Here is a 22,072-nt window from a genome sequence, read left to right as displayed (position 1 = left end):
TGGCATATGTTCCTCAGAAAGATGTTCTTTACATATATGTTAATAGATCATTTGGAGAGTTAAGGCAAACAGCATGTTCCTTAAAACTAGATGATATTAAGTAATAGGGATGTCATTATTAATATGAGATTTGGGCAGTGAGTATAGGTTCAGTTGCTGTCTAATTCGTGAATTACTGAAGGTTCTGGGTGGCATCCTGAAGGAGAAATATGATTCATTTATTCATTTTAAGAGACACGGAACACTCTTTGGCAGGTACACAGCAGGTTCCTTTGCATGGAATTTTCTGTGGAAACGTTTTTCCTGATTGCTGTTACGACACGTAATAATAAGGATACTTCTACAGGCAAAGCCAGTGCTCTCCTAGGCAAAGCATGGGCAATGTTTGTTCAAGCACTGCTGTGAGAGTTCTTGCTTTTTTTGGTTAATATGCTCAGAATGTACGTTCTTGCAGTCCTTGCAAGTTTACAGAAGTATGTGGTGATGCCATAAGCCTGTGATTAGATACTCATCAAGTGGTGCTGAATTAAGAAGCATATGCTTACTTGAGAGCTTAGCTTCCCTCTTCCAGCTGTGAAGTAATGGAGAAGATCACTCAGTATGGGGATTCAGTGATAGACAGCAGACCTTCACAGTGCTAAATGGCATATTTTTTTCATTATTCCTCTATTATTCCTCTATTGTTAACCTCTGACCAATGGAAATAGCTGCTTACAGATCTCTGTTCTCTTTGGCACAAGCAGCAATCAGAGCTCTGCGTGGTGCGTGTCTGCCAGAGACATCAGTGCTGCAGGACTGGTCCTCCACCCCAGCAGAGAGGACTGCCACGTCACCCTGCTGGAGCCCTGAGGGGCTGCTGTGTGGTAGGCAGCTGGGCAGGGGGCCTGTGAGGTGGGGTGTGCTGCGGAGAGGAGAGCAGTGAGGCTCCTCTTTCAGTGTGGCCCGTAAACCTTTACCCTTTGTAAAGTAAACACTGTTCTTAAGCGTAGGAAGCATAGCTAGGATATTGTGTAGACATGGAAACATTTGGGCCGGATAAACTACAGGTCTTTGTTTTGTAGCTGTGGGGGTCAAAACTGCAGTGCTGTATTGTACCAGGGGAATGGGTTTACCATTGTTTGTTGTTGAAGGACTGCTTGGAGTGCGTGTGGCCTAAAGGCAAATATTTAATGTGGCCTAGAAGATCACCAGTCTCCCTCCTCATGTGACATTACCTTTGTCTGATAAGAGCTCCATTGTAAGGCCTTCAATGTAAGTTTCCTTTTGCATTATCAAGAGCTCTTGTGATGGCTTCCCGCTGGAAAAATACCGAGAGAGACATCACAAGAGCTAGTTTATCTGTGTCCTGCTGAGAGCTGAGATGGTTTAGGTAGATGTTTGGAGTAGTGTAATCAACTACTAATAATGCATACTAATAATGCAGAGAAAATATACTCGTTGAAATAAATACATTATTATGCCATGACTATCATATAATGTATGTACTTGGGCCTGCCTCTGAGTGCCAGTCTTTTAACTTTTACTTTCCACTCATTCCCACAGGGATCATGGAATAGGGGCAACTCATTTTCTTACTGGGTTCACTTTGTACTTTTGTCCCTTTTAGAGAGTGCACCAGTGTTCCTCCAGGCTTGTAGAAGGGACCCCTGGCAAAAGAGGATGGCAGTGCTGTCTGCTTCTTGTCCACACTGCCATCCACACTCTGTCCACTGAAAGGGTGCAGCACTTGTGCATGGGCTTTGCTCAGCACCCACTGCCCTGCTTTGCAAATGGTTGCTGAGACAAATGATATCTCTGGCAGTGTGGATGGATGGGCAGGGGGATCTCTGTTGTGCTTCAGTCCTGCCCCACAGAAGGGAGCCTATGGAGCCAGCCAGGCACACTGGAAATGGATCTCTTCTCCTCGAGTGTTGCGCATGCACAATTTCACTTTTTTGGAAGAGGTCACTTGCTCTGTGCATTAACTTTTAGATCTTACTTTCGCATGGTAATGTTCTTACAGAGCCACAAGACTGTACAAATAAAGGTTGTGCCAGCATTGCTTCTGCTCTGCCACGCATTTGCTCAGGGTTGTAGTGTCTGAAGAAGCTGTGCAAGATGTAACTGCATGATATTTTCCGTCACTAAATGAACTTCCATAGAAAACTGCGTGGTGAAAATTATTGTAAGCAGCAGAGACAGCATTTGGGGTTACCACAGAAAACTTCAGATTTAAGTCTGTGTTATCTTTTTACCAAGCATTTTGTGCTTTGGACAGATGTACTGCTTATAACATACAGTCCGAATGCAGGTTATATTCTGACTGCGTTTCCAGTGCTGTTTTTACACTGCTGGTGCATGTTTTAAAGTTATACATTAGCTGTGAAATCATTAGAACTATTGTCTTCTGAAGTGCTCAGAAAAAAGGGAAGGCTGTGACAAAGGAGAAAAAATTAGCTTGTGAAAGCATTCAATATATACCTGCGCTGGTGTATTCTGTACCTGTTTGTGAGTGCTGCTGCTTTGATGATTTTGGCATAATGCTATGAATCTCTTTGTCTTCAGTGCTAACTTTGCTACTGCTGGAATTTGGTTACTCAATACTTTCATGTTTTAGAAAATGTGTCACTATTGTTCTTTTTTTCCCCAACCCCATAGTATGCTTTATAAAATTGCCATATGTTAATTACAGAATCTAATAATAGTGAGTGAACTAGAAATACATATTCAAATAATTTCAGTGTAGTTTATTATCAAAACTAAATCCGATTAATCATGGACATTCTTATAGATTCTAGTATCTCAGGTAGTCAGTTCTGTCAACTGTGTTTGATTACAGCCTGCATAATTAAAACAACAGCAAAAAAAACAAAAACAAAACAACCAAAAAAAAACAAAAAAAACACTCATGACACAAAGCTGAGAAGAGTGACCAGAATGATGTGCTGCTGTTCAGAAGACCTGGACAGGCTGGAGAGGAACCTGATGAGGTTCCACAAGGGCAAAATGTAGAGTCTTACACCTGGGGAAAAACAGCCACCTGCATCAGTACAGATTAGGGGTTGAGCTGCTGGAAAAGAGCTCTGCAGGGAAGGAGCTGGGTGTCCTAGTGGACAACAGGTTGGCTATGAGCCAGCAGTGTGCCCTTGGAGCCAAGAAGGCTGATGGTATCCTGGGATACATTAAAAAGAACGTGATCAGCACGTTAAGGGAGGTGATCCTCCCCTCTATTCTGCCCCACATCTGGAGCACTGTGTCCAGTTCTGGGCTTCTCAGTTCAAGAAAGACAGGAAACTGCTGGGGAGAGTCCAGCTGAGGGCCTCAAAGATGGTGAGGGGCCTGGAGCATCTCTCTTATGAGGAAAGGCTGAGAGACCTGGGGCTGTTCATCCCGCATAATAAAGGCTGAGAGGGGATCTTATCAACAGTTGAAAATATCCAAAGAGTGGATGTCAAGAGAATGGGGCCAAGCTCTTTTCAGTTGTGCTCAGCAACAGGAAAGGAGGCAGCAGGTACAAACACCCTGGAACGCAGGAAGTTCCATCACAGCATGAGAAAAATCTTCTTTACTGTGAGAGTGGCAGAGCACTGGAGCAAGCTGGCCAGAGAGGTTGTGGAGTCGTCTTCTCTGGAGATACTCAAAACCTGCCTGGACACTTTCCTGTGTAACCTGCTGGAGGGAGCCTGCTGTAGCAGGGCGTTGGACTAGAGGATCTTCAGAGATCCCTTCCAGCCCCCACAGTTCTATGATTCTGTCGGGGAAAAACAAACCCCACCCATGCAAATAAAACATAGCCGAGTCCATTTTTGGAGTCTGTCCAAAAGAATTGTTGTAATTCATTTTGCTTACGTTCCTTGATGAAAACAAAGTATCAGTAAGTCTTTCCAGTAAAGATGAATAAAATTTGTGAAGCTTGAAGTCATTGTCATCTTTTTAAATAAAAGATTTTAAAAACTTTGTGCTAGATCAATACTAGCATAGAACACAATAAGATAACAGTGAACTTTATGTTATGGAGGCCTGTTGGTGTTAGTGGTTTCAGTATATGGCATATGTAACTGCAGTTAGGGGTAGCACAGTCCGCACTTAATAGCAGACACACATCCAGATACTACTTCAGAAGGAAGGGTTTATGCTTTATGTACTGCCTCACAATGGGATAGTCTGATACCAGCCATCTTTTGGTTTGAGTAAGCTCTTGGCTTGTACAAAAAGTAGAGTAGCTCTGCCTTAATTAGAGTTAAAATAAATCAAAGCTTAAACCAAAAAAGACTTTGAGGACTCAAATGATAGCTAGTAGGATTGGGAAGAAAAATCGCAAAGGAGAAGTTCTCTGGACACTGGTCAGGAACAGGCATGGACTCGGTGAGAATTCAGTATTTCTAATAGATCAGTCTCTTTTCAGCTGACCCTGATGTAGTGAAGCACTGCTTATCGACTGCACTGCTAAAACCTGGGGCAAACACGGTGATGATTTGCCTTTGACCAGTCTGCCTGGGATTGTTACATGCGCTATACGGCTAACAAATGGTTATTCTCAGTATAGTAGACCAGGTTCTTTCTAGATTTTGAACGTGTTACATCTTGCTATTGTGGGCTGTACAGTTGAGTGACTTAGCATGTAACATCAGAGATTAATGAAGAAAACCTTCAGGAAGGAGAGAGGTCTGTGCATCAGAGGTCATTGAGGTCTTGAATGAGGTATGCAAGAAGAAATTTCAGGATCAGTGTTAGCATTCAGGCTTGCATGTCTTCCAGTTCTCAAGATACCAGTCTCTAAAACATGCTGTCTTCTTCTGGGGAGAAATTGCAACACTCCACCCTTCTTCATGGCATATTACCTTCTTTTTCTGATAGTATTATTTTCAGTTTGTAGCGATTATGAAAGTTAAGTGACAGAGGTGAGGGCAGGAGAGGACAGAAGAGAGCTGTAAAAGCCTTACCCACGGCAGTGTTGGTTAATGTGGTGTGACTGCACTCCTGACCATGCTGCTGGTGGCTGACACGTGAAGTACTCAAGGTGGATCTAGCGTGCATGTCACTAATGGAGGAATACCACTTGTCAGTGAAGACTTGCACTTGATCCAGTGGCTGCACATGCACCTGGTGGGCAATCCTCTGCCTGAGCTGAGATGGCCTTTTTGCTTCTCTCCTGCTCTGTTTGAGCAGGATGCTGAGGGCCTTTTGCGTGTTAGTTTTATTTTGGAAAGGACATCTGGGATTACTGGTTATTCTTGTGGTGTGTGTCCTGTCTACTTTCTCCTGCAATTCCATCTAAACTGCCTGCTCTGATTTCCTTGATTACTTCTCATTTTTCTTCGGCCTTGGTCTCCTACACAGATCGTGGTTAAATGGCTGCAGGGAGATTTCCGTCTCATTTCTTGCATCTCTGGGCACCATATGACTAATCATGGTCTTAGCTATTTTCAGAAGATTATAGTTTTAGAAGAGGGCACAATCATAACCTTGTATTCCCTCTGGATAGCTCAGGCACTGTGGAGGGCTACTGGTTTGGGGTGAGGGTTTTCATTGTGTTTTTGTTTTTTTTTTAAGGTGGTATACTTGCAGATGGCATAGAGGCAGTGGTATGTGTTGTCTGCCTGTGATGCAGGTAATGCCTGTGAAGTATCTGCTGAACTGCAAGGACCTGCTAAACCTGTAGAACATATTCTGCATGTATGAGTGTATATATTTACATGTGTAAAGGAGCAGTACTAGTAATATATCAGAAACAGATACTTTTTTGTGAACCGACAGTCATCAGTTCAGAGCTGTCGCGTAGATAGTCCTTCCAATAAACACAACTGTAGGGGCAGGCTGCACCTGAAGTCCTTCGTGTTATTTGCAGCTTCCTTTGGAAAAAGAGGCTTTTGTGTGGATAAGCAAAGCATATTTGTGTTACCTCTATGATGCAAATTGCAGACTTTGGAGATAACTCTTTGCTTTGATTAGTGTCTCTTTAAAAATCTAAACTGAGTTTGCGCAATGTGCATGAAATTGCAATTCTAAGCTAGTAATTCTGGCTTCAAAATTTATGCTGTAATGTTCCTAGATTGACCATTTTGATCTGTTAGAGGCTGAAAGACTCATGTAAAAGTACATTTCTCCTGTATCAGAATTACAATTTTTGTGATGTTACTTTTATGATTGAATGAATATCTCATCAGTAATAAAAATGAAGTCTTTGTGATGGTGGAGAGAAGCCAATGTCACTTGAATCTTGCTTTGTAAGTTAAATTAAAGACTCCAGGCATACCTTCCTATGAAGATGCTTGGTGTTTGTAAAGGTAGTACTGTTATTTGAGATTGTATTTATACGGAACTGCTCTGACGGTGCTGCTGTGACAAGAAAGTGATAAATCTTAGTTCAAACAACTGTGCTACAACGCCAGTAGTAGAAACTCTTCAGGGGAATAAATGAGTTTCAGGCCTATGATATTTAAAAGCAAAATGCAGGTTCTATTTCAATAACTCACAAAGCTACTGTGCAAGGTTTAGGCCAGTCTTTGAAATCATCAACCAGAAATAATGTTTTTCTTTAAAAAAGATTCTCCTATCATTAAAAAAAGAAAGCCTCGCTGAGATAAAGGAGCTCCAAATAGCAAGCTTATGCTTGCCAAGCAAGGTAAAAAACAGAATGAAAAGCAATAAGATGCCCTATAAAATTAGGGAAAAAGTGATGAAAATAAATCTGAGTGTACAGACGCGTCTGTATCATGACAGCTACTTCAAGTATCAACTGTACACATGTACTGTCAGTGCTTTAAGGAACACTGCTCGGTGTTATGCATATCAAGAGTATTTTCTTTTGACCTTAATAGTTAGTTCCCTTCAGCATCATCAATTCCATTTGGTTCTCAGCTTGGAGCAGGAACACCTGCTTTTATTTTATGTGAAGTAGGAAATGTAAGATAGTGAAGCTTGTGGTGTGTGAGGTTGGTTGGTTTGCTCTTCATTTGTAGAAGACCTCTCATTTGGTCACTGCTGAGCTTTCAGCTCTCAAGTTATAAATTGCGCTGCTTCTCATTTAAGAAGCATGTTTCTGTTGAATTCAAACAAGCTTTAATTTTTTTTTTCAGGTTTTGGCATATCTTTTTGACTCTGTTCCTTAATTATTCTGTATAATAAATTTTGGAATCTTGCTTTCTCTTAGTATGTGTACAGAACTCTTTAGATCTCTGAAATTCATATCATCTTGGCAATATTCATGCTGTGAATAATAAACGATTATATTGCAAGTTCTTCAGCAGAGCTTGCAACAGCGGTTTGTTCATCAGGTTACTGAAGATCCAGCTCAAAAATTAAACTTCTGAATGGCTTATTCTGCTTTTGGAAGAAGACCAGTAACTCGTCTGCAACATGATCACTTGGTATTAATGGGTAGGAGTGGGAGGCTTAGAGCCCTTGAAACTTGGAGTCTTTCAGTTTTGCTTTTAATTTTAAACTTCAGGAAGGCTTTGTTGCATCTTAAGTTAATAGTATAAAGAGTAACTCAATTCTTGTTCTTGAAAACTGTGGATTACAGACTGAGTTTTTTTTATTTATTTATTTTTAAATCTGAATGTGGAATGTTGTCTGGCATCTGACCTTTTGTAGAAGCAGTATGTACAAAAGCATTGGTGCTGGTAGTCACGGCCGAGGAAAAGGAAGCTCGAGTGACAGAGAACTGACATAGCTCCCAATGTGTAGTGTCCAGAGTGATAGCTGAAACGTCTGAGACATGGCATGCAAATCCAGACTGTTATTCATTATAGACATTTTTGAGGGTTTCAGAAGTCACGCTTACAATTCCAGTGATAACAGTCAATGCAATTTCATGAGATTAAAAAAAAAAAAATTGTTAGATTCTTGTGGGTGAATGAAATGTAAACTGTTGCCTTGGAGGATATTTCTGTCTTAAATTCAGACTTGAGATACTTAGGTTGTCTCTCCAAGGACGAGCAGCATCTGTTGTGATTCATAATTCTTAAGAATGCTGGGGGAAGTGTTGTGGAAGCAACCTCTTCACTTGTAAAATGATTTTCTGAATATAGTTCAGAGTCTTCTTAGAGGTGATTGCTGAATGTGTCTCTTTACCTGTGAAGTCTTGAAGGGAGGGAGGGAAGCGAAATGCGACTTGTTTCTTTGTTTGCTTGTTTCTTTTTCTTATGTTGGCTTTTTGTTATTGGACTGAACTGCTCTTTGCTTCCCTGACACTTCACTTTTGCGAAGCTCATGCTATTTGTGTTGTGAGGTGTGTGAGGTCACCTGTCAGAGAAATTGACTGATCCTGGGACGTTCTGCATAGCAAGCTGGTGGCTGATGGGCCACAGTCAACTTAAGGAGCTGGAGAGTTCATTGCAAAACTCAAGAGTTTGCCAGGTAGGCCATTGCTTTCTGGGAAGTCTGTGCCATAATTCCAGGCACATTGCAGACCCCGAGTATTTAGATCATTACAAAAAGCCTGTTTTGGTTTTGGTCATCTGAAGTGAAATGTCTGGGTATGTTCAAATTCCATACACAGGAACAGTTTGTGGGTCTTTCTTTTGAAGGATGTAATTTTTTTTAATGATAGATCAGTGTTAAGGTGCAGGTCCTTCTTTCCTCAGCGGAGAAGGAACCAAAGTTTTGCTTTTCAAATTGATACGTCCTGTATACTTGCTTACTATGAACAGCAAGTTCTGCAAGTGCTTAAAGTGAAGATTCTTGCAACAGCCTTGCAGTATATCCTTTATATTGCACTAGTTAACTCAAGGTAAAGAGGTGAGCTGTATAAAATGCTGCCATCTACAGCACAGCTGTGTACATTAGCTGTCAAGGGTAACTGAACAGCATTGAAGACTACACTAGTTAATGAGCAAAGTTATGCTAAGATATACACATAGATCAGTGGAAACAATATTCTGATGGTAGAATGGAGAAGTAACTTTTAAATGGCAATAAGCAGCTCAGATTCATTGCAGAATCAGAAATTACTTTACCTACTTTTCCTTCTGTCAAAAAAAAGTTACGTTTTTACCTACTGTTTTAACTGGGAAAAATAAAAAGCAGCACAAAACAAACCATGAATTTAATAGTGGCAGAGCAAATAATGATGATTAATGTGAAGGAACAGAAGTAATAATAAACTATGGAGGTATACAGATTTTACATCTGTTGTCATGATGTGGGAATCTTCTATCCAGAATAGCACGGGAAAGGTTGTAATGTTACTAAATGAGCAGAATTTCATACCTGGCTTAAAATCTTACAGTATGAATTTTGAGCTCACATCACGAAGGCTGGAAAGCAGGAAATGATGGTGATTTGTTTTGTAAGCAAAGCTGCAGAGTGCTTTTGCTCTCCACCTGTGACAGTGTTTGTATTTTGACATGCAAAATAACACTTGGTCAGGTCTGTAAACTCTGAAATGCTCTTGTAAGTGTATGGGCATCTGTCTGTGATAAGCTTTTGTTCGCTTCATTATTTGGGGATATGACTAGAATCTTTGATTCCCTTCGTTATTTGGGGATGTGGTAGCAGAATAACATACAGCTTGCTCCAACTGCAACAAAACTAAGGGGATGAAAAAAAACCTGTAAGCTACAGATGGAGATGCACAAGCATCTGAATGTCATGGCAAGACAACTGGTTTGTTTTATTTTGTAAGAGGAAATATGACATCCACTGTAAAGTTCCTAAAGACGTTTTTGTCTCTGTAAGATTAAAAAAAACCCTACTGTTATATAACAGAATATTTTAAAAGTTCAGAACCATTTCTGATCAGCTTAGAGCACTGTGTCTAAACTGGAATGTTGCAACACTCGGAAATATTCTTGAAAATGGGTGATTGCATGTGGTTTGGGGATGTTTCTGTTATCTTAAAGCTAGGTGGATTACAGAGGTGATCTCCAAGGGGACTCTACCATTCTGAAATGCTTTTTTTTTGAAAAATATTTTTTAAAAAGCTCTCAATATGTAGGCAGCTGTGAGGTCTGTCTGAAACCTTACCTTGCAATTAAGCATTGTAGCCCAACGTTTTCCGTGCTTTTCATCTAGGAAAGAAGCAGTCAGAAAAATGAAAATTCCAGGACCATTTGCCTGCCAGGCTGTTCTGCTCATTTAAAACCATCAGTCCTAGAAGGGCCATTTCAGCAACATAAATCTTAGGTGTCTTTCCTTGTCAATGCTCAATCCACAAGGCAGAATGAGTAAGGGCACCCTACTGGGGGAGAACAAAGTTAAAGCTAAATCTGAAGTGTGCTGTGTGAGCTGAGAACGAGCCCTGGCCCCTATTGATACAGCTCATGTCTGTCATTACAGATAAGCACAAAAAGGCAGAATCAAACCTAGTCGCACACTTAACTCATCTCTTTCCTTTGTTTCTTTGCCTATTTTTTTCTGTTAAACCTTCAGTTTTGTTGAGGTTGGAGAACTGTATCCCTGCATAAACCTTAAATGTTTCAGGATTTTAATGGAGATCTGAAGAGTTCTTCAGTTATTTAAAAATGTGATGTAGTTAAGACTTTTGCTCAAACAACCAACAAATCCTTGATGCCAGGGAGACAATTATACTTTTCATAATTTTATTGAATGCAGTATGCCATTTTCGAGTCCCAAAGTGTATAGGCTACTTAGCATTTTAATTGGTTTTCAAGATGAATTCAGTTTCAATGTTCAAGGCCAAAGATGGGGTTATGAAGGTTAATTATGCTTATCAGCATTTGCGAACAGTCAGTCTCATTATATATGATGTATTGGCACAGAACTAATGGTGTGGGGGATGGCAAGTGGCTTTTATTACTGAATACTTGTGTGTTTGTCTTGGTTAGGTGGTTTGGGTGGGTAAACGTCTTGGTTCTTTTACAGTCAGTGCTTTTAAATGGCATTGAATGAAAGTCTGGAATTTATGAAGTTAATAGCATACCTAGAGTGACCAGATCGTAATTCCATATTGCATGCGTGTAGCAGATAATCTAGACATGAGAAAGAAAAGCTTAATCTATGAACATTAGAGACTTTCTGAAAGCTACTGTGGGGAAGTAAAACACGACATAGCATCAAGAACTACTGATTTATCTTCTGGATTTTTTTTGCCCAAGCCGTGATCAATAGGATGAGAAGGCAGTTCATGTCTGAGTTGTGTTGAGGGCTGCAAAATGAAGGAAGGAAATACTTTCTCCTAGGAAAGGTTACACATGCCAAGATGGTCTTGAGCATAAAGGGCTCTGCGAGCTTGCTACTTTCATTAAAATGAATATTACATTTACTTTTTGATGACAACTTGGAGGAAAAAGAAAGCACGTTATGAGACATCTCAGAGAAATCAGAGTACAATACATCTGCTGAACTCGTCTGGTTTGTGTTTCTGAACACTGATTTTGAATACTCAGTCTGGGCTCTCAGCAAAGGAGTGAGAATGCAGGAGGCTAGAATTTTCTAGCTGTCCCTTTAGCATAGCTCATGATTGGAAACATGTACTTCCAGATATGTAGCTACTTCTGCAGGGAATCTAAACTGATATATTCAGTTTTCCTTCTGACATCTCAGTGCTGTGTTTGAAAATAAATGTCGGAGATCGTATACACCCAAGGAAATGGAAGCTCGGCTATGCCTAATTCGGGACACACGTTTCTTGTTATGTCTCTGACTCCTCAACTGTTGCTACCTAGATTAATTCGCATAATAAAGAATGGAAATTAGTGTTTTATTCTTTTCCTTGATGTTAGACTTCAAAGTACATGTGTGAGTGCCCGTCAAGGAAATATAAAGTGTAATGTGACACTTCCAGGTGTAGTTAACTGCTGTGGCAGAGATACAGGTATCGGATTGCTTTAAGCTAATATTATCGTGGTAGTTAAGCTAATGTTATCTCAGTATTGGGTGCAATTTTGTATATAAAACTAAACAATAACATGCTATTAGAAACTGATTAAGAACTGATGAAAACAGATTTTACTGGAGCTCGCAAGCATTGCAGCCTTCTGTCTGAGGGTTTGTGTTTGCCTTCAGTCTGTCTCTGGCCTTCCAAACTGAAAGATATCTTTCAAAACCTGCACCATGCTATTCTGATGTTGCTTAACTAGCTAATTAGCTAATGATGACCCCATTAATCCATTTTATGGCAGACCAAATTCCCACTTTGTGAGTAGAGTAGACTAGATGGAAGGGAGGGAGGAGGTGCCTTGTCCATTCAAGATTCCTTGGGCCCTGAATGGAATAAATACTTTCTTTTCTTTATTTTTTTATTCTCTGGAGCATTTGAAAGAACTTCCAAGGAAGTGTCAAGGCTTCATTTTCCTGGTTGTGCATCACAAAGCAAGCTTGCAACCATACTCAGGTTGTAAAGGGACAGAACCCTATTATCCCAACCATGACACGTACTTTCTTTCTGCTTGAATGAACTTAGTATCTTCTGCATAAACCCCTGAAGGAGAACACTGAATGTATTCTGATAATGTTGTGAAGTTGTTGCTACTGAGTCTTGGGATCTCCTCCTAGTAATGGGAACAGTAAACATCCTGCTTTTCAGAATTGGGTAGCTTTGGGAACAATTGTATTTAACTTCTGTGCTTGAGGATTGGCTTTGAGCTGTGAAAGACTTGCATTCTGTCTTCACCTTTGGCAAAAGCTGTTTTTATGTAAGTTGGTTATTTGTTGTGAACAATATGAGCAGTTGCCTGACTTGCATTAAACAGGAATATCAAGTTGATTTCTGAGGGTTGTAAACTGCAAGTACGTCATCACTTGATTATGCTTTTATCTCTTCCATTGCTGCTTTCATGGAACACTCAGTACTTCTCATCACCTAAAGAAATTCCATGGGGGAGCAGGCAATTTAATGAATAGAAATGGATAGGGAAACAGGAGGTCTGTCCAAAAATTAAGAGCTGGGTAACTTGACAAGGTCTGGAATGCCACAGTGTGGTAAGCAACTGCAACACTTCTTTTGTATATACTATTATTATTGTTAGCATTATTGCTTTCTCTTCCTTTTCTGTCCTGTTGAACTGTCTTTATCTCAGTCCATGAGTTTTGCCTTTTTCTGACTCTCTCCCCCATCCCACTGCGAACAGCTGGGTTAAACCACAAAACCAGGTTATATTGTTTAAGTGCCATAGTTCATACTGTCACTAAAAGATGTATGAAATTCCTGAAGCTCTTCCAAATCAAAGTTGCTCAGTAGCTTCAGAAAGACAAGCTTGAATGTTTAGTACTAAAAGCATTAGTCCTTGCTAAACTTGTATACAGGCTATTTGAAATATGTGTTCATGACTTAAAAAAAAAAAATAACAAAGAAAAAACCCACAACCCATGACAGATCCCAAACTGCAAACAGATAGGACAGCACTGACATATGAAAACCCAGAAGTTAGGTGCATCAACTTATTTTAATTAGGCAAAGAAAAAAACCTTGGCATAAAGAATGGAAATCTAAATTAGACTTTCTAAATCTTTTTAATAAACCATGATGCGTAAGTGAGATGCTATCACTGCTTGTTTGAACTGCTGCTACTTTAAGTTACAGTTTCTAGGGTTTTTCCTTTTGCCATGCACTTCTCTGACCTTTTGCTCTTAAATTCTATTGTAGGAACTATCGTCTAGAACTGGCTTAAAGATACCCAAAGGAAGGCCGTCTCTTATGTCACTGACTCTATTTTAATATCAAGAAGAGACACTGCTGCTAAGATCTGGAAAACTAAATTGTACCAGAGAACATTAGGTTCCTGTTTGAAATACTCACCATGTTTAATCCTGCAGATCATCCGTCTCATGAAAACCTTCCAGTTGCAATGTAACTGATTGCAGCTATGCACAGCTCAGCTGAGATCTGTTTGTGTTGAGGCTAAAAGCATGAAAGAGGGCTTACATCTTTCATTGACTTTCTGTGTCTCAGTTTAGATCTGAAGCTAGGATCGTGGCTGATCTTAACTGAGTCCCTTGAAGTTTGTTTATGGTTCCTAAAAGCAGCATCCAGAGAATTGATTTCAATTCTTAGTGGTTAAACTAAGTCCTTGGTATAGAAAGGTGGTTCTGTACTGGTAGGTCATTGGTAGCTCTGGATGAGGAAAGATGGATGGTCTGTTTTATTCTCTTCATATTAATGCTTTTCCTTAACAGTGCTTGCTAATGAGAGAAGAAAAAAAAAAAGCTTTACCATAGTCAGACTCCAGTGGAATTTCTAAATGAATGTAGTTAAATGGCAGCATGCTCAGAGTTACAGTCATTGAACTCCTGTTGGGCACGTGTTAGTGAGTCAGCTAAGCATCATTTTGAGGGTTTTTCACTACATGGAACCACTCACTCACCCCTTCACCTGCTTTTTGTAACATTTAGTTCCCTTTTAACAGGGATGAAAATATATTTTTAAAAGAAAGTGTAAAAATGGATTTGTCATCCTTTTCCGTTCTGAGAAGTGGCAAAATACACGGTGCAAGGGAAAGATTAAAACTTTACATTGACTCAATTTTGGAGGAATATTATTCATTTTATGAATTTCGTTTTCTTCTTTTTGCTGTAATGTGCATTAAGATGATTCTTTTCCCTCAGCTCCCTGATTAATCAACAATTAACCATTTAGATTGCTTTGAACTTGAGAAGCCTTGAATTTGATAGCATACAGATATAGAACAAAGAAATAGTGTGTGCTCTAAGGAGCTTGCAGTCAAACACTGACAACTGTTAGTTAAGAGATACAGTAAGTAAAGTAAAGATCGGTGTCTTTTTTGGTTAGTCACTCTAGTTGCTGGGAAGGACCTCATGTACAACTGAACATACGGTACTGTAATTCATTTCTAGTTGATTCCTTCCACATTTATGCTCTTTGGAAAGGAGTGTGTATGCTTGGTTTTTTTGGTTACTTTTGAAGTTGAGTACGTTTAGCGTATTTTGAGCTTTGGCCTTTACAGCTGGGTGATACTCCTGACTGTGGTATAGTCTGAATTTTCTTTAGTTGCTTTGGATCTGCATCCATTGTCAAGAGTGTACTGAGAGAGATTTGATTAGCTTGCTTTCTTTTGAAGAGAACTGCCTATTTTTTGAGGTATCTGGAACTCCCACAAAGATGGATGAGAGACTGTAGGTGAGAAAAGGGGATGACTCTCCTTAAGTAAAGGATCATGTAACAACTTGGAGGCAGACTTGGAAAAATGTTCTTGTCCATACTCCCGCAGTACAGATTTTTTTTAAAACGTGGATGGTATTGGAGTATAAATAATACGTGTTCTAATGCTTGATATTCATATTAAAACTGTAAATTAACTCTTAGAAAGCGAAATATATTGTATGACTGTCTGACCAGTTATGCTTTCTGAAACTGTTACAAACTGGCATCCTGCTTGTGTTTGCTTGAGCCAGCTCAGAGAGAAGTGACACTGGAATTCAGCTGCGATAGCTTCTGACATGGTCCTGACAGTGCCTAACTGCCCAAGCAAAGCTGCTGCCACTTCACGAGTTCTGAAACTTCCATTTAAGCTGTCATGTTTTCATTTCCATGAGGTAGACAGCACTCATCTAGTCACAGTTCATCGTGCAATTGGCAATTAGCTGTTCTGCAGTAATGTGATTCCTTGTGATTAATTGCATGTAATCCCAGAATAGCTTTCTTTGAAGCTTTATTCCTTATGAAGTTGATGGTATTCTTGGCTTTCGCATGACCCATAAAATAGTTCTGTATCTATGATTGTATTGTAACTGAGATGTTTAGAGGGTTTCATCACTGAAAATAGTATTTTCTTCGTTTGAAGTATTAAAATAGACTTTCAGCATCGCCTTGTTGAGGCTTTTTCAGGTCTTAATATGATTAAAGTGGTTTTCATAGGCTCGGAAAAGTAAGCGTCCATTTTTTTAATGCTTTGGCTCTGTACCTGACAGTAATGTCTGTCAAAGGAAAACCAACAAAAAAATATTCCTTTTAGGAGAAACAAGGCTGGTTTTTGTTTTGGAAAGTTCCGTGCAAAGGAAACTCAGATCTGTCTCAGTTTATCAGAACGGCAACTGATTCCACTTTGGCATCAGAAATGGAAGGAAATGTTCTGTCCCCTGTCCATCTTGTCTATGGAAACATCTCAGCTGACTTACCTTTCTTTTTCATTTCAGAAAAACCTTTCACAAAAACACTGCTTTTTATTTTCCTGTGGTTCGAGTCCTTCTGTTTCCTCATTGCTTTGCAGCCAGCGTTGGGCAGGTCCATGGCTGTAAGCAGAGCCCACATCATAAAGCAACGTGGCTGAGGCTGAAGCTCTGTGCCGCTGCCATGCTGGACATACAAGCAGAGAGGCGTGCACAAAGTCGCTTGCCGTAGCCCTGTTGAATTGATCTGCCTGTTTAAAGCAGTGTTCATAATGTGGCTGGGGTGGGCTGGGAGCGCCTCCTGCATACACTGGCCACTCTGGAAGCAGCCACCAGAGCGGCCCGGTGTGGAGGGCCCGTTAGCTCGGAGACTCACTCGGCTGTGACCGCAGGGGCTGTCCTGCTGCAGCCGCGTACAGGTGTCAGAATGGAAGGTAAGAAGACATGGGAAATACCAGCTGTCCTCTCAGCACAGCACGGTGGTATTACTGAGAGTGTCTTGGCTTCTAATGCCAGCCTCTAGCAAGGTGAACATGAGTTGGGTGGCTAGATGTGTGTGTGGCATTAGCAGTAACTTTACAGTTGGGAATGAGAATTTCTAACACTGTTAGAAGAAAGGCAGGATTCCCTAAAATTAAAATGATTAAACTTGTCACTCTTCTAAAACATTTTCTAGCTTGTCATCTTTGGGCAGGAGAAACACAAGGCCAGTGTGTCCCAGGGTGGGGTTCTGAAAGGAAAACAGCTCAAAAAGTGTCTAACCACTTTGTCGGAGTCCATCTTTTTTTCTTCAAACAAAGGCTGTCCTTGAGCAATGTAATCTCTTTTAAACAATGCTAGTGGTGATAGAACTGTATCTGCTCTAAGGTCAGTTTGCATCCACTTGGTTATTTTGCTGGTTGGTGCTGCAGCATCTTGAGATGTAAAATTAAAATGTTAGATTCGCCTATGTAAGGTCTGATTCAGTCTTTCCCTACATTATCACAACACAGCAGGACAAGTCCTTTGAATATTTTATGAAGCCTCATAGATGTTCTCTGTTTCAATTTTAGTAAATGCAAAAATAATAATAGTAATGCCTCTCATTCTTATGTTCATAAGCTAGGTTGAGCCCTTGATAAAACTGGCTTGTGGAGGCAATGGGACTAATGCTCCGATAACTAGACACCCTTATGTGAAGAAATAGCCATTTTTACCATTAAGACCAACAATTCCTTTGAATCTTGGCAGCACTCATGCAAAATGTGCCGCAGGAAGGCTGGCACAGGCTGGGGAGCTTTGAAGTGTGCTTGAATGGCAAAACAGTTCCACAGTTCCTGACATAAGCTCTGAGAGGGTGTTAGCTTTTTTTTTTTTTTTTTTTTTTTAACCAAAACAAGTTTGCCTGTGGGACGCCTGTTTAAGTTAGTAATTCGTTAAAGTTGCAGTGGCTGTTCAGAAGCCTGGTATTCCTTTTCTTTATCCATTCATTGCCCTCTACCACTAACAAAGTATAGCTGAACTATCAGAACCGTGCATCTACTTTCCAAGTTTTTTCTAGGTGAGAGTTTTTTCAAGTCTTTCTTAAGCGTTTCACCCTTCCTGTTTTGTTCCTTCCGAAAGCAGCAATAGAGAAACAGAGGAAAGAGCTTTCTTTGCATGTGAGCTGTTTATTCAGGAAATGAGAAGGCAGGTGATGAAGTTCACAGTGGAAAGAAGCATTTCAAAAGAGTGTATTTGTTGACTTAAAACATTAAATGCCCATAGCGTATGCGGGGGGGCACATGTGAGGCATTTGTTGAATTTGGTGTTTAAACTTTGAGGATTTAAATGTTGTGATTCAGAGCTAACCATGCAGTTATTCACATACAACTTCCCCTATATTATCACTAGTTTTGTCAAGCATTTGTATTTGGCCTGACTTTACAGTAAGAGGCATGGAACTGGAGGGTTTATTCAGCTCACAAATTTATCTCTTACAGAATTGCGGAGTAAAACTTCTCCCTAGTTCTTGCAAATTCTTGTTAGCCTGCATAATATGCTTACTTTGGTAGCTGAAGAAAATGTGATTTTTTTTTTCTTTTAACATGGTCTTCTACTCACTTTTGACCTTTCTGGCCAGATGCCATTTTTACCAGTAACTCAGCTTCAGTTTCTGCTTTCTCGGAACTGGTGTCAGCAAGCATGCAGTCCGTGGCATGCGGTGACATTGTGTTTTGTGCAAGAAGCCGGCCTGATCTGTAGCTTGTTAATAGAGCATACTCAGTGTGTGTACTCAAGAACTGAAAGAGCTGGTGTGTGGTCTTGCGCTGCATCCAGGGTGCTGTATTTCTTCTGGTGCACTGAATTCGGACAGCCTCAGATGGGAGATGTATATCTTCTTCAGAGTTCAGTGTTCCTGTATGTCTCCTGCTGCATGGATCAGAGTGAAAGTACCTTCTCCCTGTCCTATGGCTGCTGAACGATAATTGGATTATATGAGAGCCTTAGTTTGATAACCCTGGTTAGATTTAGGATTTAGACTTCTCAGATTTCTTAAAACTCATCCTTTCCTATTAGCTCTTAATTTTAAAGAAATTTATCTTTTTTTTTTTTTTTTTTAAGCACCTATGCCTTTCTCAAGGTATTGAGAAACCATATTAAGCTTTCATACAGACTTTATTGTACTGAACCCACTGATAACCACACCTAAGAGCTGCTTGCATGGGGCTATCTGATGATCCTGGTGGACACCAAACTGACTGTGAGGGAGCAACATGTCCTTGTTGCAAAGGAGGAGAATGATGCTCTTGGCTGCAATAGAGTGCTGCCAGCAGGTCGAGAGAGGTGATCATTCCCCACCACTCAGCACTGAGGCCATAATTGAAGTGCTGTGCCCAGTTCGGGGCTCCCCGGTACAAGAGAGGCATAGACATACTGGTGAGAGTCCAGCAAAGGGCCTCAGAGAAGGGAAAAGCTGGAAGAGCTGGAACTGTTCAGCCTGAAGAAGACCTCTTCTCTTAGAGATCCTGAAGGGAGGATGCAAAGAGGATGGAGCCAGGCTTTTTCCGGGGTGACCAGTGCCAGGACAAGAGCCAGTGGGCACAAACTGGAGCACAGGAGGTTCCCTCTGATCACCGAGAAGCACTTTTCATGCTGTGCTCCTGCAGAGCACTGGCAGAAGCTGCCCAGAGAGGCTGTGGAGTCTCCTCCTTGGAGATCTTCAGAAGCCACATGGGCCTGGGCACCCTGCTCTGGGTGTCCCTGCTCAGCAGGGGTTGGAGCAGATGGACCCAGGGGCCCTGCCAACCTAAATCGTTCTGTGATGCCCTGTGGAGTGTTTCTCAGGTGCTGCTGTGACTGCAGAAAAGACTTAGGTCAATTCTTACCCTTCCTGATGCCAATGCAAACAGCTAGGTTTTATTTTTGCTAGTGTGCCTGTCTGTGTTTGTTGCTGCGGTGATCTTTGAAGTCAAGTAATTACACCTGTGTCATCGTAACAAAATTTAGAGTTTACTGTTAGCTGATAACCATCTTGGGCATTTGAAGTGCAGTAACTTATTGTGGACCTTAAAGAAAGAAGGCAGGTGTCCAACAGATTAGCAGGTCTGTTTTGAGGTCAGAGCCCTGGAGAATGCTTCCCCCGTGGGCAGGCCAGAGAAGCCCTCGGTATCCATTTCAGCGTGCACTCGCTGCAGCCCATTAGTGGGTCACAGATGGGGCTGCGCACTTGTCTACGAGTTACTGTGTTGGAGGGTAAACTGTGATACTACAGCAGATCAGGGAACAGCAGCACAGTGCAAATGGGGTGTCTAATGACTGCGGGTGAGAGCACTTAAGGACAAAGCTAAAACCTACCTAAATCATACAGCCTGCAAAGATTCCAATGACTTGGTCTACTGATGAAACAGCAAGCAAACACTGGAAATGAAATAGAGGTGTTAGCATGACATGCTGGTCATGTGCTACGTGGGATCTCCTTTTTATTTGAAATGTATGCTTCTGAGCTAATCACCCTAGATTATTTTCACAGTTGAAGAGAAATAGCTTATTTTTATAGCATGATTTGTCTAACTGTTACAGCTGCTTCAAAATGAGCAGTACATTTCTAAGTGCCTGTTTGCATCTGTTGTTTATAAAAGAAACGGGATTAGCTGGGCTATCACCATATCTTTATCTTGAAACAATCTCAGTTTGTGAGCTCTTCTGAACATTTAATCTCTTAAGAGGTGTGATCATGGAATGGGAACGTCCGTAAATTAAAACACCCAAGCTGACCAACCAGGCGGACATCCAGATTGCGGGTGTTAGTGCACGTGGAGAGAACAGCAAAAGCATGTCATAAAGGCCTCCCAAAAGCTAAGAAGGTGGTGATTTAAAATTGGAGTTGTATTTTCAAACCTAAAGTTTGGATTACTTGAAGTAGAGAAGACTGCACTCACTCTTGGAAGCACCCTCACAGTGACCTGGCTGCAGCTGAAAAATAAATCTCCCTCATCCTTACATCTGTAATTTTGCCAAGAGAAATAAGTGTAGCTTACTGTCTGCTGGTCAGTGAAACAACGTGGGGGAGTGCAGTCCTCAACCACTTCTGCACCTGCTCTGTTCTTGTGAGTGTTCCAGCATGAGCAGGCAGAGCCTTCCCTCCCCTGTAACTCCTCTGCAGTGAGCTGGGCTCTGCTGGGTTGGCTGCTGCCCGGCCACTACGAAAGGCAGTGAGTGCCACAAAGTGGACATTAGGGTAGGTGTCACAGGTACCACCCTTGGGACTGAAATGAGGGAAGATGAAGAAGTGGCTGCAGTTTTGTGGACAGACAGAACCAGAACGCACCAGGAGTGTTACCAGTAAAAATCCTAAGTCAAAGATATCTGGTAAAAATAGAGATCTGTTTAAAACAGCTTAAGGGTGAATGCTCCTGTGTCAGGAAAGATCTGTTTATTTGGATAACTGAGCTTGGTGGCAAGTTCATGCAACTCAGACAGCTGACTAACTGCTTTAGGTATCAGTGTGTGCATCTGTTTGCCGTGTCGCTCCTTTTTCATCCTGTTTAAGAGTGCTTACTGTTTCCGTAAATTGAATGTGCGTGCAGCCATCCTGGTGCTGCTGCATAGCCTGCTAATAATAGAGCCCCGAACGGGCGTGGGGTGAAGAGATGAAAAGGAGCAGCCTCCGGGGGCATGAAGCAGTTGTGCCTCGGTGGTCTGCACCCTGTCTGCCACTGGGGAGGCAGCACTGCTGTACCTGCTGCTCCTGGAAGTAAAGCTGCTGGGATAAATTCCTGTCCGTGGTAATGTTATCTTTCACCTCAGTAATATCAGTGAATCCCTTATAATAATCTCCATTCCAATGGACAGTGTTTCTAATGTAAATGAAAACATCCAGGCATATACTTCCCAGTTACTCAGCACTTGCTGAGGTACTTGAATAAGGTCTTCTTTGGTTCTTGAAACTGAGTCAGAGAGAACAATAACCTTTGCAATTTCTTTAGCACAATGGCAGACTATGACTTTGTTTTAAAAAGTTATCACTTTCTTTTGTGTTTCAGTGGAGTATGTTATGGTAATTTAGTATTTCAATTTGCTATGGTATGTTAGTTCTGCCTAAGGGAGTTTTAATTCTAATGTGCTTTATGTAATACAAGAACAAAAACTATAGTAATAATGGAACAGTTGAACAAATGCTTGTTCTTTGTAGTGAGATTTGCTTCCATGAGTGTGTATTTCCCAAGGCAGGCTTGGAGCTGCAGGGCCTGATTGGCATGCTCCCTCACTCCTCTTTTCCCATCTCCTCTCCCAGTCCTCTTGCAGTTTCCAGCTTCCAGAAGGCTGTGGGACCTCCTTCCTCTCTCTGCTTAGTTACTCTTTTTGCTATTGCTTCAGCTGAAGCTGCGGCTTCATGTGTACCCCAAGAACAATACGCTAATACTGTAGCTTAAAAAAAATTCCACCATCTTCATGCTCCTCTTCTTGCCCAAACGTTTGTTCAGCATCTGGCTTCTGACTCAGCTTCTTCCTGCCTAGCCCTCCTTAGAAAGGAAGAAGAAAGTGTCCTTGGGCTAATGCTCTGCTGACTGCTTGCTCTGGCAAGAGGGCAGGCGGTGTGAGT

At 41.2% G+C, this 22,072-nt stretch overlaps 1 protein-coding gene across 4 annotated transcripts in view; it reads left to right on the top strand.

Annotated features, from left to right (window-relative positions):
* Positions 1 to 22,072, top strand: part of OSBPL8 (oxysterol binding protein like 8) — an 84,942-nt gene that overhangs the window by 4,694 nt on the left and 58,176 nt on the right. The window lies entirely within an intron of this gene.

Source organism: Numida meleagris, chromosome 1, assembly GCF_002078875.1.
Source record: "Numida meleagris isolate 19003 breed g44 Domestic line chromosome 1, NumMel1.0, whole genome shotgun sequence".
NCBI lineage: Eukaryota > Metazoa > Chordata > Aves > Galliformes > Numididae > Numida > Numida meleagris.
The sequence above is the reverse complement of the archived record's forward strand: the minus strand, read 5'-3'. Positions and strand labels throughout refer to the sequence as shown.